Source organism: Balaenoptera acutorostrata, chromosome 13 (genome assembly GCF_949987535.1).
Source record: "Balaenoptera acutorostrata chromosome 13, mBalAcu1.1, whole genome shotgun sequence".
NCBI classification, from domain to species: domain Eukaryota; kingdom Metazoa; phylum Chordata; class Mammalia; order Artiodactyla; family Balaenopteridae; genus Balaenoptera; species Balaenoptera acutorostrata.
The window spans coordinates 26,272,087-26,290,936 of record NC_080076.1 but is presented as its reverse complement, the minus strand read 5'-3'; the positions used below and the strand labels follow the sequence as shown (position 1 = coordinate 26,290,936).

General features: G+C 45.8%; 1 protein-coding gene and 1 non-coding gene across 7 annotated transcripts in view; both read right to left on the bottom strand.

The window, feature by feature from the left end:
• Positions 1-18,850, bottom strand: part of ZBTB7C (zinc finger and BTB domain containing 7C) — a 376,550-nt gene that overhangs the window by 315,710 nt on the left and 41,990 nt on the right. The window lies entirely within an intron of this gene.
• LOC114235892 (U6 spliceosomal RNA) lies at positions 17,842-17,948 on the bottom strand. Its single transcript, XR_003621968.1, has one exon. It is a non-coding gene; the product is annotated as a U6 spliceosomal RNA (small nuclear RNA).

Below are 18,850 nucleotides of genomic sequence, written 5' to 3'. Positions count from 1 at the left end.
ATGTTAAAAAAAAAGAAAAGATCAAAGGTGAGGGACATCCCTGGTGGTCCAGTGGGTAAGAATCCACGCACCCAATGCAGGGGGCCTGCATTCGATCCCTGGTCGGGGAACTAGATCCCACATGCATGTCACAACTAAGAAGTCCGCATGCCGCAACAAAGATCCCACGTGCTGCAACTAAGACCCAGCTCAGCCAAAATAAATAAATAAATAAATAAAAAATAGGGCTTCCCTGGTGGCGCAGTGGTTGAGAGTCTGCCTGCCAATGCAGGGGACACGGGTTCGAGCCCTGGTCTGGGAAGATCCCACATGCCGCGGAGCAACTGGGCCCGTGAGCCACAGCTACTGAGCCTGCGCGTCTGGAGCCTGTGCTCCGCAACAAGAGAGGCCGCGATAGTGAGAGGCCCGCGCACCGCGATGAAGAGTGGCCCCCACTTGCCGCAACTAGAGAAAGCCCTCGCACAGAAACGAAGACCCAACACAGCCAAAAATAAATAAATTATTTTTTTTAAAAAAAAGAAAAAAAAAGCACTTTAAAAAAAGAATAATAATAAATAAATAAATAAATAAATTTTTATAAAGAATTGTTTTAAAAAAAAAAGATCGAAGGTGAGTTAGAAAGCTGTGATCTCTGTGTTGGGAGGACTGGTGTCCAGGCTTTCCTCACCCCCAGCTCTCAGGGATGGCCTTGGACAAGCCATCAACCAGCCTTAGACATCTGTATGTGAGAGTCCTACCATCGGCCCTGCCTACCTCGCACAGCTGTTGTACATTAAGTAAGAAAAGATGAGAAAGTTCTCTGGAAGACTATAATACAGAAATAGAAACTGTTATAAAAATAATCCTTTGCTTTTGCTGTGTCTTGCAGTCTACACGGAGCTTCCTATCCAGTGCCTCCTGATCCTCAAAGCAACCCTGGGATATAGGAAAGGACAGTCATACCCAGTATACAGATGTGAAAACTGAGGTGCAGAGAGCTCAAGCCCACAAGCACACAGACTACAAGGGACTGAGCTGACAGTGGTGTCCAGGGGTTCTAACTCCAAATAGTGTTCTGTTTACCACAGATGCACCCAGCATTGCCTAAAACCACAGCCTCTATCTGTGCAGAAACCCTCCTCCTTCTTTAATCCTGTCGCTTTCCCCAGCTTTGTTGACTGATAAATGTGCTTCCCCAGGCTCGTTGTAACCAGCAGTGTTGGGGAGGTAGGCAGGCTGCAGGCTGGGCTCAGCCTCTGACTCTCTGCGGGCCTGTAGAAGAGTCCCTGTCCCCCAATTTCCTCCAATTCCGTGTATCTTTGATGTTAAAATCACTTAACGACTCTAATCTAGGCGCTTCCAGGAAATGCACTCAGGGCCTTTCTCGAAGGGCTGGGCCATGGGCCTTAATGACAACACAGGGAGCAGGACAGAGCTGGCTGCACAGAGAGGGCACCTACCAGGTCCTGGGCACGCCGTGTACATCTTCTCAGTTATCTCATGATGACTTCAGGTCAACATTAGTATCAACGAGGAGCAGAATGGTTGCATGACCTGCCCACAGTCATCACGCAGCCTGGAAGTGGTCGGGCCCAAAGGCCATCCCCACATTTTTCCATCACAGCATGGGTGGGAGAGATAGAGATGAAGGCACAGTGCTGGCCTCTTGTGTTCCCCTCCCTCCCCCCAAAAAAGGCTTCATCTGCACTCCAAGCCATCTCCTGGGCCTTCCAATTTCCTTCCTTCAGTGAATTGTGTGGAACAACTCAATATTGGTAACAGAAATCAGACTCAGTTTCTCAGATATAGGCATTCTATAAAAGCAGTGTCTGAGGGTGGGATTGCCTAGGAATACACCTGTGTAATTCACACCTGTGGGCAAAAATGTTAACTTTCTACAGTCGTGTTAGGCTGCCATAATCAATCTCAACATGAACACAATTAATGACTTTGCTCATGACACGTTCTTGTTGGAGCTTTATATGCACTGTATACCCTGTTCCCAGTTACAGACCATCTTATATGGAAAAGCTTGACTTTAGAACAGGAAAATAAGGAGGCAATTAATCACCTGGCAAAAGGACTCACCTGAGACCTCCTCATCAGCTCGTCATCCCCAAATACAATTAGTAAAGTTTCTCTTCCCACCCGGATTTCAGAGCATAGGTATCTAACGGACTTGGGAAGATGACTTGAGAAACACAGCTATTTCCTGCTTCCTGACTGCAAATCTAGAACCAATGTCAGCCATTCTGGCTAGTTAAACAGGAGAGGAGGAGAAGGCTGCTGTCAGGGTTGGGTCTGAAATGTATTGATAACTGTACACTCCCCTCAGTGTTCCACATAAAGGAGTGGAGATGGGGGACCAAAGAAATTGGACTGAGCTACTGTGAGCCTACCAAGCACACGGATACCTTCCTATGCTATCAGCTTCCAGGCCCCCCACCTCACAGCACCCAGAGATCATTCCTGTTGACATTCTCTAGGGAAAGCCTCGGAACGCTTTCCCTAAACCCCCTGTGCCTCATGCCTCCTCTCTGACTGCACCTGGCCTTTGTACCCTACCTCTGCTTCCACATTTGTCAAAGCTTACCTGTCCTATGTCCCCTGCCATTGGCTCTTGGAGAAGAAGACTGCCATGTCAACTTCCTCTAAGGTGACCTAGCATAGCATGCTAATGTTAGTTACTTTCCTTCTTGGGCATTCCTGGTTCATGAGACGAGCCTCTTGGAGAGGGTAATGTTTTGAACAAAGGGATATAACCTCTAACGGTGAAATTTCAAGGACTGTGAGAAAGAAACAGCATGCGGGGTTAGTGGTGGGGGGAGGAGATGACAGCGAAGGCTCTGAGATTCAGCCTTGAAATCATGTCACACGGATCGGCCATGAGCTACTACTGAAAATCTGTTTTTCAAAATTTAAGAGTCAATTTCCAGATGTCTGCTTTGGGGAGCCAAACTACTGTTGATCTGTTCCCAGTTCACCATGGAATAAAGTCTGAACTCCTCACCCGAGCATTTCAGACCTTCCACGGGCCGGCTCCTATAAAGCCTTCTCTTCTTCCTGCCCCTGGTAGGAATCCACTCGGCCCCTGGCTTCTATACTGGGCCCCAGGCCTACTCTGGGCTTCCCAGTCTGTGCCCCTACACACTGGCCCAGCTGCAAGGACCCTCTCATTTGCTAGAGCAACCGCATTGCACAACTCCAGGGGGCGCCACTCCCTTCCTAGGTCATAGGTGTGTGGTGCACAGCACAGTGTTCCAGGTCTGTCCACCCTCAGGGCCTCTCAGCCACAGGAGGCCTCTCCCCTAACTGCACACCCCTCTGCAGCCTCCCCTGTGCCCATCATCTTGGGATCACTCCAGTACTCTGACACTCACTACCTCGTATTCCCTTGATCTGGGGGGGTGCGAATAGGTCCCCAGTTGGAGTATAAGTGGCCTGGGGGTAGTGACTGGGTCCTGAGTCTGTAGATATCACCCCCACCCCTACGCTAGTGGGTTGAGAATTTGGCAGTGGCTTTCAAAGCGTGGTCCCGGGAGCAACAGCCAGCACCTGGCAACATGCTAGAAATGCGAATTCTCTGCCCGCCCCTCCCCGCAATCAGACACTCTGGGGGTGGGGCTCAGCACCCTATTTAGCAAGCCCGCCAGGCAATTCTGAGGCACAGGAAGTTTGAGAACCACCGAGGTACAGGGTCCTCAGTGCACCCTGCTGGGTTTGCTGAATTATTAGCAGCATTTTCCACCTAGGACAGGAGCTGGCCCAATCAGGGCCGCCCATTTCATTGGTCTCCTGTGGGGACCCACCTCCCACGTTTGGCCTAAAGAATCACAGAGTCAATTCGCTCAGAAAGCCTTCCCAGCAGCCTGAAGCATTATCAGGTCGAGGTCGAACGCAAACAGCGCCGAGCACTCGGGCTGCCTCCAACTCTCCTCCAAAGGGCATCCTGGTCAACAAACCCTCCCGGGTTCCACTAATCACTCAGCAACCAGCTAGAGTTCAACCGTGTCCTCATCTCCCTACCGAGTGACCTGCCCCAGCTGTGGTAAGTGCCTTTCCAACGTGGAGCTAGGCATCTCAAAGGCCCCCTCAAAGTCCCCCATACCCTTCACAGCCTGCCCCCTAAGCCCCCAGCATCCCAGCTCCCGGGGCGGAACTGGGGGTGGCAGGGGAGGTCAGACAAGAAATAAAGAGCCACGTTCCCAGCCCGACTCCAGACCCACAGACTCTGAATCTCTAGGAGGGGCCTGGGAGTCCTGGAGCTGAACAGGCTTCCCTGGAAATTCTTATCATCAGGCAATCTAAACAGCAATGCACACACCCACCTTCCTTACTTGACAGATGGGAAAACTGAGGCCCCAGGACAGTGACTTGGCATTCCCTGACTATCCCAGACCACAGGGCACTCTCGCCATCCCCTTGTCCCCTACTCATGGCCTGGATCCCACCCGGAGCTCCTAACACACATTACCCTGCACCACACTTCTAAACCCTCCACCGGCTTAGCCCTGCCCTCCCCCGTTGAACTGCAAGGGTCTAGAGGCGGGGCCCAGCCACAGTCATGAGTCCCCCCTCTCCCCCCTTTCCCCGCCCCCCACCCTTTAGGACTGTGCTCAGAGCTGGGCACGGGGGAGCTTCAGTAACCATTTGAGGAGTGAACGACACCCCAGGCAGCCTGCACTCCTCCTTAGCAGATGCGCTGAGATTAATCTACCAGATCACCAGAATGTCACCTTGAAACACACTGGCAGACCTGTCCCAGGAGGGCTAGAGAACGTACACATTCTGGGGGGAAGCAAACAGCCACCTGCAGAACAGGTAGAGAGCTGCCCGGAGAGGAGGTCGGGGCGACGAGGGGTAGAGGCTGGGGCAGTGGGGTCAGAGGGACAAACTTCACTGTCTTGTGGATTCTGCTCAGAGCCAACGCTCCACAGCTGGGAAACGGGACACAGAGCTCACACATTCTCACCTCTGCCTCTCCAGAGCCCTGACGCTGTCACAGAGAAAGGGTGACAATGAAACAGAGACAAAGAAGAGCTCCAAGGAGAAAACAAGCCTGCTCGGTCTCTGGGTCACAGGGTCCAGGGAATCCCCATGGGTGCCCCCGGGGCTGCGGGACACAGGACTGGCCTTCCCCCACGGCACAGAGGTGACTGCCTGCCAAGATCAGAGCTGGCGGGGCTCCAGGCAGGTCTCACTGGTACTCACATGTTGCCCCACCCAATCCTGCTCTGGCCCTCCCCACCTGCCCGCATCAGTCAGAGACGCCAGCAGTACAAGACAACCCCAACCTCTCTGTGGCCTGAGACAGCGGAAGTGTATCTCAGGCTCGTGGTTCATGAGCATCTACACTCCGCTCTTTTCACTTTCATATGTGCCCCAAGCAAACGGCACACAGTTTACATTGTTGTCACAAAGCACAACTGTTCTAGGCATAGAACCAATTTCCCGGCCAGTCTGGCCAGGCCAGGTCATGCTGCGGTAACAACCAGCCACCGCAGACTGGGCTTGTCGCAGTCACTCGGGGTTCCAGGCTGCTGCAGGAGCCATGGTCTCGAAAGTGGCCAACTGTCCTGCCAGCTCTGGAGGGCCTTGCGCAGGTAACTAAATGCTCCAACCTGGAGGCGAAACCCATCACACGCCATCCACACCCTACTGGCCAGACCTTGTCTCGTGACCCTGCCCCACAACTAAGGGTACAGGAAGGACAGTGCTGCTCAGGGCCAGAAGACAGAAAGCTGATGACCACCCCACCCGCAGACGCACACCCACAGCTCCCCAGGGCTGATGCCTGATATTCCTGCACCCGAGCTTCCTCCCTTTCCCTCCACGGTGAGAAGCCAAGCTTTCTCCTGGTATCTGTCATTTTCACTCCAGGATAAAGGAAAGCTTTCAGAGCAGGTTTAGAAAGAGGAAACTATGAAGACGATCAAAACGTGAATTTCAAAGAAAATGACAGGGGACAGACATTATTACAACATATAATATTACAATCTTACAATATATATAACAACATTCCACTATATAACATAACACATTTTTAGGTATAACAGGCAGTTAAAGGTTTTATAGTGATGGCAACGTGATGGGACACTAGATACCACTGTGAGAGTGACCCAGGCAGAATGTACAAAGGAAAATTTCAAGAATGAGTTTAACAAGAGTTCAAAGATATAAAAGGAGGCCAGAGAAGGCCTGCCCTGCAAGTACAGCCCCTTGAAACCCATCAAAAGCTGGTGACATCAGTTCTGCAAGGATGCTTTGTGACTTTAACAAACCATCCTTTCCCTTTTTCCCCAAGAGGGAAGGGTGGGAGAGACCTTGCAAAGGAAGCCATGGGTGGTACAAAACAGGAGCAAGAAAACATCTGTGTTGAGGTGGATGGTGGGAGTGGGGCAGAGGGAGTGACCACTGCCCTTCTGGAGGGGCTTATCATCAGGGGGATGTAGTTGCAGGAAAAAGAATCCAGAAAAACAAACAGGACACTGACGTTTCTCCCTGGCTCAGAGCTCGAGTGCTCTGGCTGCTTCCACAGGCCCAGTCACAGCATCCTACGATGTGCGTGTACCTAGAACTGTTTGTGAATGGGGCCTTCATGGAGGAAGCTCCCTGCTGTCTGAAGAGATCAGAACATGGCGGAGGGTCGAAAAGCCAAGATCCTCGCTAACTGTGAATCAGCAATCGATCCCATATGAGGATAACTACTTTTCCAAGCATTGGAATACAGGGACAATGGCATTTCTTGGGTGTTCAGAAGTCATTATGACCTGTCAAGATACTCCGAGTTGTTCTTTGCAGATCAATCAACTCAATTCAATCCTACAAACATTTGTTGAGCGCTAACTCTGCACCAGGCTCTGCATACCTGAGAGCAAGAACTTGAAAGAGAGTGCGCCAGCCATGAACCCTTCTCTCAAGGAGCTTCCAGGTCTGGGGAAGCACCTGCTACGTGCATAATGCAGCGTGAGGAGAGCTCTGAAAGCAGCATGACTGAGCAGCGGGGGGCCCAGAGCAAGGCAAGGTGAGACTAAGCCCACTGGGGGATGGAACAGAGGAACCAGGGGAGGCTCCTTGAGGGATCTGACAGTTGAGCTGGGATTTATAAGATGAACATTTTTCCAGCATGAGGTTCAGGCAGTGGTGGGCAGGGAAGGTTTTACGGGGATGTTACAAGACATGTAAAACCCCAGAGCCATGACGCACCAGGACAGATTTGGGGAATGAATGCAAATGTGAAAGGAAGAGTTGGAAGAGATGCATCTGGAGATGTAGGCAAGGTCCACATCACAAAGGGCTTTGTATTAAACTTGACCCTGGAGGGCAGAGGCAGCCGGGGAGGGAGGTCAGGACACCTTAAGAGGCTGGACCAATAGGCCAGGTGAGAGGTAGTCCAGGTGAGAGGGGCTGAACCAAGGTAGTGGTGGTGGGCACTGAAGGGAGTCTACAGGTATGAGAAATATTTAAGAAATGGAATCCCTAAGATTAGGTGATCAGGCAAAGTTGAGGGTGAGGGTGAGAGGGGAAGGGAGGAGGTGAGGGAGCCAGAGGAAGGGGAGTGTGTCATGAAGGGAGTGGTCCACAGGGCACCTATGGCAGAGACCTCAGGTAGACAAGGATGGAGCAGCTGGCGGCCATGGGAAATGGGTGGCCTCTGCCAGAATAGAGGGAGAAGGGAGTGACGAAAGGGGAGTCTCCACATGAGTTATATGTCCCAGAAAGAGGGGGCCCAAGGGTCACAGGTGTATTTTCTTTTTACTCTGGGAGAGAGGGATATGTTTCTGTCCTGAGGGGAAGAAGCCAGTGGAGGGCGATGGAATTTGAAGACGGGAGCTGGGGAGGGGAAGGGCTGGTCAGCGGTGCCAGGAGTGGATGAGGTCTGGAATGCACATGGTGGGGTAAACCTGCGTGGGAGACCGGGAATTTGGGACATCTGGTCTCCCCGTGTCAGGCAGAACTCCTAACGAATGATGTCCAGACAGTCACAGTTGACAGAATACAGAACACAATTGCTTTTATGCAATATTTTTATTTCTACAGAAATCTTGGTTTCTCAAAAAGGTTTCATGAATGATCTCGTTGCCCCTCACAATGATTCTGTGAGATAGGTGTGAATATTCGCAAGTGAGTGATGGAGTCAGCCTTGGTAACCAGGCTTCCCGGATCCAGGTCTGCTGCTGCCCCCTGCTTCCCAGCTCCTCCAGGGTCTCAACCCTCAGATCCCAGAGGGGATTCATGCTAACTCACCTGTACAGTCTTTTGCTAAATATAAAAATTTAATGTACTCAATTTTATTTGACCTTGCAAAATACATTCAGTATCAGGCCTAAAACATAGCATCTAACAAACATGATTTTCAAAAATTTTTACTGGGAACATTGAGATTCTGATAGACCCTCTCTCCTCTCTCTTCTCTCCATTCATGCCCTGTGCCTCAGCATGCTGTGGAGCGTAGGTCTCAATGCAGGGGCACACTGGAATCTTTGGGAAGCCTTTAAGAAATACCAAGCCCAGGATGCACCCAAGACCATGGGGTCAGAACCTCTGGGGGTAAGCCTGGGGCATCAGAAGCATCCAGGGGATTCAACTGCACAGAGAGGTCTCAGAACCCTGATGTGGAGGAAAAGACAGCCCCAGAAGGGCTCATGCGAGGTGCCAGGGACAGAAAGGGAGAAGCCGAAGCTACACAGATTTAACAAGTCTGGACAAACATACAGGTCCATCAGACAGTATGTCAGGAAGAGAGACCCAGAGAGAAATTGTCTCCAATGATGTAATTCCAGTCCTACCTGCCATGAAGCTTTTGTTCCTGATGCGTACACTCTCAGTTGCCCTTCCCAATGCTCTGCCACAAGGAAGGCAGGTTTGGGTATTTCTCCCCCTTTTACAGATGAGATAATTGAGACTTGAAGAGGTGAAATGCCTGCCTGGGTTGTCATCTTTATGGAACAAAGACAACCCAACTGAAGGACCAGACCCCAGTGCCAGAGAGGAACCCCTGGGACAGAGAGCTGACTCTGGTCCCTCCCCACTGCCAAGGACTTCCCACATAGGGGCCCTTCTCATTTTCATAAGGAGGACCCTTGGCAGTGAGCTCGTCTCTCCCCAGAGTCACAGCATGCTCCTTGATGGGCACCCAACTCTCTCCAACAATGCTACAGCACACATGGTTTCATGCCCCTAAGGAGAAGCCTTGCCACCTGCACCACACCATGTCCTTTTGCCACTCCCTACCCCAAACAAGAAGCGTGGGTAAGTTCTCAAGCAACTCCACCTACCACCCCAAATGGCTCTAAGAAATGTACAGACGGCCCCCTGCCTCCTGCTCCAAACCAGCACCCTCTCTGGTCTTCCATGAGACAAGGAGCTCAAACAACCAACAAGTATTTACAATGACACCACCTCGCACAGCACCTAGAAGGGTGCAGCGCCCACCCTGAGGGCCTGCTGTCTGGTTGGGAAGCTATGACGTGCACACATGAAACAGGAAAACCAAGAGTTCAACTGCATGAAACTGACCTTAGGTGTGTTGCAGCGCTTGGACAAGTTATGGACTCTCTCTTTACCTCAGTTTACTCATCAAAATAATGGGGACACTAAAACTAATACTACCTTAGAGGAGAGTGTGGAATCAAATGAATTAACCCATAACAGTGCTCAGAATGTGCCTGAAAGATATTTAGGCTCCGAAATGCTGGTTGTTATTGCCGTTGTGTTTTGTGTGTTTACTTGATGCTCAGAGGAGGGAAGGATCATGTGGCCTAGAGTAGTTGGGAGAGAATTTCTATGGGAGGCTGGGCTTTTAAACATTAATACAATTGAGAAGGGAGGGTACCATTCAAGAGGAAGGCAGAAAATGAGAATGCCCAGAGTCGGAATGTGGGCATTAATTTACTGTCAGGAAGCCACGAAGTGTGAGGCCCAGCCCCAACCGCCCTAGAATTCCTGCCGCTGCTGCAGGACAGACCGTGTTATTAAAGAGAATACCCCACAGGAAGCAAAACCAAACAACGGCAGGCAATAGGAGTTCAAGGAACCTTTGGCTCTATCTCCAAGGCAATTGAAAAGAGCTCAAAACAGATTAAAATATGAGATGAATTTTGAAGCCCAGGAATGAGAGAAAATGAATCCTGTGACTGAGGAGCCAATATGATTATTTCATTATTTGGTTAGAAAGTTAAAATGTGCAGGAAATGTCAGATGCTTTCTCGAGATGGAGGGAGGTTAGGGACAGAGTGGCCATGGGGGGGCATATTCTTTTTAATATTAAAAAATAACTTCACTTCGACTTGGCTGTAATCAAAATAACCCCCTTGGGAGGGCAGCCTGCCCTTCTGCCAGTCTGTGTGAGGTCTTTTTAAGGCACACATTCTACCCCTCAATCACTGCCCCTCCAAAGCTCATCTGCATTTTTAAAAGAACTCCCCCCTCCAATAAAACGAAATGAATCTCATGGGCCCCCAGGTCAAGGTGTCCTCCCCACCCCACCCCCCAGGGCACTGATGATGGCTCATCCCCCAACCTAAGCCGGTAGAAAGCCCAGCCACCAGCAGATTCTCCCCGCAACCTCTCCCCATCTTTCCTGCCCAGATTCATTCTTCTCCTCTCTGACAATTCCCACTCTTAGGTCTGTTCACTCTCCAGCTCACCCTGTGTCCCTATGTCCCCATCTCTGTGTCCATCATTCACTTGCTCACTCAGTTATTCACTAAAAGATTCTTAGGTATCAACTTGCAGGCTATGCTGGGTGCTGAGGTCACAATGATGTGCGAGGCCGAGTCCCTGCCTGCAGAGAGCCGCCATTCTATTAAAGAAGACAGCCAGGCAGTGGGCAGAAGAAAGGCACAGGCTGGGGAAGCCGAGAAGTGCCAGTTAATCCTGCCTGCAGGGCGGGGGTCAGGCAAATCCCCAAAGGAGGCGGCATCTGCGCCTGACCTTTGAGTTGGCTTTAATTATACAGAGAAGAGTAAAGGGAATTCCAGTTGGGGGCACGTACATAAGCGATGGCCCATGGCCAGGAAATGCGACCCTAACCCAAGGGATAGTGAAGAGGCAAGTCTGACTGGTGTGAACAGGCCACGTGAGAGGTGAAAGAGAAAGCTAATGAGGTCAGACGGATGGGGCTTTTGTATTTTAATATTTTACATAAGTAATACATTAAGTGGTTCAAATTCAAAAGGTACAAAACGATATACAGTGAAAAGTCACTTTCCCAGCATATGTAGGGGTCTGGTTTTTGTATCCATTCAGCCACTCTGTGTTTTGATTGGGGCATTTACTCCATTTACATTTAAAGTAACTGTTGACATGTATGTGCTTATTGACATTTTGTAAATTATTTGGGGGTTGTTTTTGTAGTTCTTCTTTGTTTCTTTCCAACAAGTTCTCAGGTGATACTGCTGGTCAAGGAACCACACTCTGAGAATCACTGGTGTAGATCACTCTACATGAATTGATAAAGAGCTGCCTCGTCCATCTTGTGGCTGTGTAGTATTCCACTGATTGGATGTACAGTAATGTATTCAACCAGCCCCTCCCATTTGGGTTGTTTCCAATCTTTTGTTATTTCAAACAATTCTGCAGTGCTTACATTTGTGCATTCATTATTCCACTTGTGTGGGAGTAGAGATCTGGGATATAGTCTGGGTCAAAGGCTTTGTGCACTGGCAATTTTGACAGATAACTGCCAGACAGCTCCTGGAGAAAGCCTTAAATGCTAATATAAGAACATTTTGTATGAATTTTAACTAATGCAGACTTTTGAGTAGAAGACTAGTAAGGTCAGGGATGTGATTTAAGAAAATTAATCTGGCTCCACAGTGAAGTGTGGACTAGAGTAGAAAACAACCCATGTGGAGGACAGATTCCAAGGGCATCCCACAAGACCTGCCTCCAGGTGATCATACCTTTGAACGTGGTATGACTTCTAACCAGTACAATATGGCAAAGATGATGGGATGTCATTCCTGCAATCACGTTACATTATTTTGCTCCATTTTGATAGTAACCGGGCACTAGAGACACTCTTTCTCCCTTTCTGGCTTTGATGAAGCAAGCTTCCATGAATCCCACAGCCACAACAACCACATGAAAAAGGAAATGGATCCTTCCCCAATTGAGCCTCCTGATGAGAACCCAGCCCTGGATGACACCTTGATTGCAGCTTCATGAGAGCCCTGAAGGCCAGGACTTAGCTAAGATGTGCCAGGACTCGTGGTCCACGGCAATAATAAGTCTATGAGATAATAAATGTGTGTTGTTTCAAGCAACTAAATTTGTCTTGATTTGCTTGGTAGCAAGAGATAACTAAAACAAACATTTAGGAGGGTACTCAAAAACTAGGCCATAATAGTAAAGGCCTGAAGTGAAGAGGTGTCAAGGACAGAAGAGGGGAATAGGGATGAGGGGTGGATGTAGGAGATATTTAAGAGAAGAGCAGGACCTGTGGTTTACAAGAGGAGCAGACAGAGGGGCCTCTTACCATCAGGGGGCAAGATGGCTGGAAAACGTCCCTGAAACAGGCTCAGCCCATTTTCACGAGACCAAAACAGAGCAGTCCAAGGTGGGGAGAATCAGCCACCCTTGCTCCTTATCCCTCTCCAAAAGTGCTTCTTTCCTTGCAGATGGCTCCGAGATCACCTCAGCACAGCCTCCCCAGGCCACCAGCTGCCATTGGTAATTTGCTGACAAAGCAGATAAGCACCTACACAGAGAAGACCCACAATAAATCAAGGTGGCATTTCAAACCACTGGGGACAAGATAGACCTTTCAAGTAATTGTGTTGAGACAATTCAGGAATGATCTAAAAAAATTTTGGATCACATGTATCAAGGACCTAAACAAAAGATGCAACTATGAAAAGATCTAGAAGAAAAATGTGGGAGAATATATGTAATAATCTTGAACTAGGAAGAACTTTCAAAACATGACCCAAATTCAAATGTCATTTTTAAAAAGGCTACATCTGAGTTCAAAATTTTTTAAATATCTAATACCATAAAATACAATAAAGTCAAAAGAAAATGGAAAAAATAGGAACAAAATATTGGCAACATATATGACAGGCATAGGGCACATTTCCTTGCTACATAAATAATGTGCATGTGCAAACCTGTGCAGGTCTGTAAGAAATGCCAACAACCCAATAGAGAAATGTACAATAAAGAAGAAATTAAATTGTCAGACCACAAAGCAGGAAACACAAATGTATTTTATACATCAGAAATGATGCTCATCCTCACACATGGCAGGAAATGCACATTAAAACTATAATGCAATCCAGTTTTTCATATATTAGGTTGGCAAATATGCTTAAATATACACAGTGCTGCTGAACCAGAGTGTGTATAACTGTTCTCATCCATGGTTAATGGAGTTTAAGTTGGTGCCACTACCAAGTATAGAAAGACACACACACACACACACACAAAGACTCTCTTGAAAAGGACACACAAGCACTGGTAACAGTGACTGCCACTGGTAGAAGAACCATGTGGCCACTCCAGAACACAGGACTTGAAAGGGAACTTTTCATGTATCTCTTTTGTACTGTTTAAAACTTTCCCAAATACATGGACTACATTCTCAATATTGCTAAAAAGTAGTAAAGAAAAAGAAGTAGAGAGGATTTCCACTTCTGGGAAGATGGAATAGACACACTTTGCCCTATGCCTCCCCCTAAATACAGCTAAAAACCCTGGATATTATACATAAAACAAACATCATGTGAATCTGAAAGGTAAAGAGAAGCAAATAGCTAGGGACCTTGGGACCTGAGGAAGATAGGATGGTGAAGTTTCTGGATGGTGGGTTTTCTTTTGGCCTCATATATCCCAGATTTGGAGCTGAAGAAGCTGGCAACCTGAAAATATCAATAGGCACAGACAAAAAAATCCCCAACAAAAGCCTGTTCTTTCTTTTTTTTTTTTTTTTATTTATTTGTGTATTTATTTATGACTGTGTTGGGTCTTCGTTTCTGTGCGAGGACTTTCTCTAGTTGTGGCAAGTGGGGGCCACTCTTCATCGCGGTGTGCGGGCCTCTCACTATCGCGGCCTCTCCTGTTGCAGAGCACAGGCTCCAGATGCGCGGGCTCAGTAATTGTGGCTCACAGGCCTAGTTGCTCCGCGGCATGTGGGATCTTCCCAGACCAGGACTCGAACCCGTGTCCCCTGCATTGGCAGGCAGATTCTCAACCACTGCACCACCAGGGAAGCCCAAGCCTGTTCTTTCTAGCCAAAAGACTAGGAAAGGGGAAGCCTAGAAAGACAAATTTCTATACAATAACTTCTCTAATCCAGTCAAACACTGCCAAAAAAAACAAAACAAAACTGTGGTCCCACTCCCATCCATGCTAGCAAAGGCCCAGTGCAGCCTTGACTCCCACTCCCGCCCAGCAGTAATGAGTCACCCTAACCCCTCCCCACTAGAGTGGTGTTAGAGGAGGCCTAGTGGAGAGTCAGGGTTTTTACTACTGCTCAGCAGTGAAGAGGCCATCCTCAACCCCTGTGGTGTCAGTGGAGGTCACAAGGGGACGAGTAACTAGGCATTCCAACCCCTCTTAACCAGAAAGGAATTTGTAGAGGCCGAGTGGGACACCTGGACTTCAACCCCACCTGGCAGTAATAAACCAGGGCCCCCAAACTCCCCTCTGGAGCATGTTGAAAAAAAAAAGCCAGCCAAAGTGGAAGTTTTAAGTAAGATCTAGAGTCTCAAAACATATTACCCAAAATATCCACATTTCAATAAAAAATCACTTATCTTAAAGAACCAGGAAAACCTTAAACTGAATGAAAAAAAATAGTCAGTAAATGCCAACTCCAAGATGACAGAGATGTTAGAATTATCTGACAGAGATATTAAAGCAGCCATCATAAAAATGTTTCAACAAGCAACTATGAACATGATTGAAACCAATGCAAAATCTAAAAAGGAAATATAAGATATAAAGAAGAACCAATGGAAACTTTAGAAATGAAAAATATATTAACTGAAATACCAAATTCAATGGATGGGTTCAACAGCAGAATGGAGAGAACAGAGGAAAGAATCAATGAACTGCAAGATAGAGCAATAAAAATTATCCAAACTGAGAAAGAGAGAAAATAGACTGAAACAAACAAACAAACAAAGCCTCAGGGACTTATAGTAATACAACAAAAAGTCTCACATTCTTGTCACTGGAGTCTCAAAGGAGAGGAGAAAAAGGGTGGACTGAAAAAGTGCTCAATAGTTGAAAACCTCTCAAATTTGGAAAAAGACACAAACCTACAGATTCAAGATGAGAGAACCTTAAACAAAATAAACTGAAAGAAATCCACAAGACACATCATAGTCAAACTTCTGAGAGCTAAAGACATAGAAAAAAATCTTGAAAACAGTTCTAGAGAAACGACACCTACCGATATGGGGAAAACAATTAGAATGACAGCAGATTTCTCATCAGAAACCATGGAGACCAAAAAGAAGTAGCATAACATTTTTCAAGAGTGAAAGGAACTATCAACCCAGAATCTTATACTGTATCCAGTGAAAATATCCTTCAGGGATGAAGGGGAAATCAAGTCATTCTCATATGAAGGAAAACTAAGAGAATTTGTTGCCAACAGACCTACCCCCAAGAGTGGCTAAAAGAAGTTCTTTAGGAAAAAAAAGAAAAGAAAAGAAACAACTGAAGAAACCTTGGAACATCGGGAAGGAAGAAATACACTTAAGCAAAAGTGTAGGTAAATACAACTGACTTATTTCTCCTCTTAAATTTCTAAATGATATTTGACAGTTGAAGCAAAAATTATAACACTGTCTGATGTGGTTTTAAATGTAGAGGAAATATTTAAGACAATTACATTATAATCAGAAGGAGGGTAAAAAGACATAAAGGGAGGTAAGGTTTCTATATTTCACTTGAACTGGTAGAATGATGACACCAGTAGACTGTGTTAAGTCATGTACACATAATGTACATATCACTAAAAAAAATACGAAAAATATAAACTGAAAAATACTATAGATAAGTCCAAGTGGAATACTTTAAAATGTTTAGGTAGCACACAAGAAATCAGGAAAAAGAAAACAGAAATGAAAGAGACAACAAACAGAAAATATAAAAATAAAATTGCATACTGAGGCCCTAAAATATCAATAATTACATTAAATGTGAATAATCTAAAAATATCAATTTATGCTTGACGAAGTCATTTGGCTATTGCCCAAGCCTGATCATATGATAAATTAGCAGGTCGGTCTCCCCTTTACAATGCTAGAGACCTTTCAGTATTTTCCCAATTTGTGTTTTTCACCCAATGCTGGGCCTGGCATCCCCTGACAAGCATATGAACTAGCTGATATAAGTCAGAGAAACCAGGTTGATAAGTTTGAATTCCTCAGCAAATTTGTGAGAAACTTTAGTTACTTTGAAAAAAATCTTTAACAATGGCTCACTATTTACCTTTGGTCCAAGGAATTAAAAGTTTAGCCTCTGGACCCTCAGAAGGCTCAATTTTGAAGGGAAAGCTTCTGACAAGTTCAGAGGAAAAGAGTGGGGAGGGTTTTAGAGAAAAGGGAAAGTTCGGCAAGAAAGTTAATATGGGAGAATTGAGGGTATAGAAGAGGCATAGGAAGTGTAGAAGGGAATAAGTATGATGGTGGTGGAGGTGGAGTCTGGACATGAGGAGCCAAAGAGAGAGACAAGATGGTGCCGAAGGGGAATCTGAGACAAAAAAGCCAAAAAGAAGAGCCTAAGGCTTTGGGAGCCATTTTATCTTTCTTTAATAATTTCTTTGCCCCATTAATCTTAAAATCTTATTTTTCAGTGAGGCAATTTTAGACTCCTGATAACATAGGGAAGCCTCAAACTACCAATAGAAATAAGTATTGAACTCTGTTCTGGAAGTTTTTGAGCTATTGTAGCCCAATTCAGTTTTTTTTTTTTAATTAATTTATTTATTTAAATTAATTAACTTATTTATTTATTTTTGGCTGTGTTGGGTCTTCGTTTCTGTGCAAGGGCTTTCTCTAGTTGTGGCAAGCGGGGGCCACTCTTCATCGCGGTGCGCGGGCCTCTCACTATCACAGCCTCTCTTGTTGCGGAGCACAGGCTCCAGACGCGCAGGCTCAGTAGTTGTGGCTCACGGGCCCAGTTGCTCCGCGGCATGTGGGATCCTCCCAGACCAGGGCTCGAACCCGTGTCCCCTGCATTGGCAGGCAGACTCCCAACCACTGCGCCACCAGGGAAGCCCACCAATTCAGTTTTAAGGAAATTAAGTTTGGGGATTTCAAATGTTCCCCATAATGGCCATTGATATTCTAAATTATCTTTGATCTGGTCAGTCCACATAAGTTAGAAATGCACATGATTAAGACTGACTTTCTGTTTTTTGGTGACGATTTTCTCTTTCTTTTTTTTTTTTTAAATTGAAGTATAGTTGATTTACAATATTGTCTTAGTTTCAGGTGTACAGCAACATGGTTCAGTTAAACATATATATTTTTTCAGATTCTTTTCCATTATAGATTATTACCGGATATTGAATATAGTTCTCTGTACTATACAGTAAATCCTTGTTATTTATCTAAAAATAAATAAGTATTAAATAAAAATATCATTTAAAAACATGACCCACTATTCTGTTAATAAGAAATTCATTTCAAGTAAAATGATATAGGCAGGTTGAACGTAAAAGGATGAAAATGTATATATCATGTAAACATTAATCACAAGAAAGCAAAAATGGTTGTATCAATATGAGATAAATTAGACTTCAGGGAGAAAAAAATTACCAGAGGCAGAGAGGAATATTTTTTTAACTTTATTTTTATTGTTGACACTATTAGAGATAGATAGAATGACCACAACCATTTTAACAAAAATACAGACCGCTTCATGAATTTGTGTGTCATCCTTGCACAGGGGCCATGCTAATCTTCTCTGTATTGTTCCAATTTTAGTATATGTGCCGCCGAAGTGAGCACAGAGAGGAATATTATATAATGATGAAGGATTAATCCACCAAGAAATCCTAAATTCACATGCACCAAACAACAGAGATACAAAATATGTGAAGCGAAACCTGATAGAACTGAAAAGAAAAATACATAAATCCACAATTATATTTGCAGACTTCAATACTCCTCTCTCAAAATTAATAAAGTAACTAGGCAATCAGCAAGGATACAGAATAACTCAACAACACCATCAGCCAACAGAATCTAATCAACATTTACAAAACACTCCACCCAACAACAGCAGAATGTACATTCTTCTCAGGTGCCCACAGAACAAATGCCAAGATAGACTATATCCTGGGCCATAAAACAAATCTCAGTGAATTCAAAAGAATTGAATTTTCATACAGAATTCATTCTCTGTTTCATATAGAGAGTGTTCTCTGACCTCAAAGGAATCCAACTAGAAATCAATAACAGCAAGATAACAGGAAAACCTCTAAACACTTGGAAACAAATCAACATACTTCTAAATAACCAATGAGTCAAAGAGGAATCCAGATGCCCTTGAATGCATAAATGGTTAAACTAACTGTGGTCCATCCATACTGTGGAACACTACTCAGCAATAAAAGGGAACAAACTACTGGTAAATGTATCAACCTGGATGAATCTCCAGGGAATTACACTGAGTGAAAAAAGCCAATCCCAGAAAGTTACACATATACTGTATTATTGCATTTATATAACAGTCTTGAAATGATAAAATTATGGAAATGAAGAACAGATTATTAGTTTTCAGAGGTTAAGTAGAGACTGAGAGCAGAGAAGGGAAGTGGCCGTGGCTGTAAAAGGGCTACAGGAGAGATGCATGCAGTGTTGGAAATATTCTGCATCTTGACTGTATCAATATCAATATCCTAACTGTG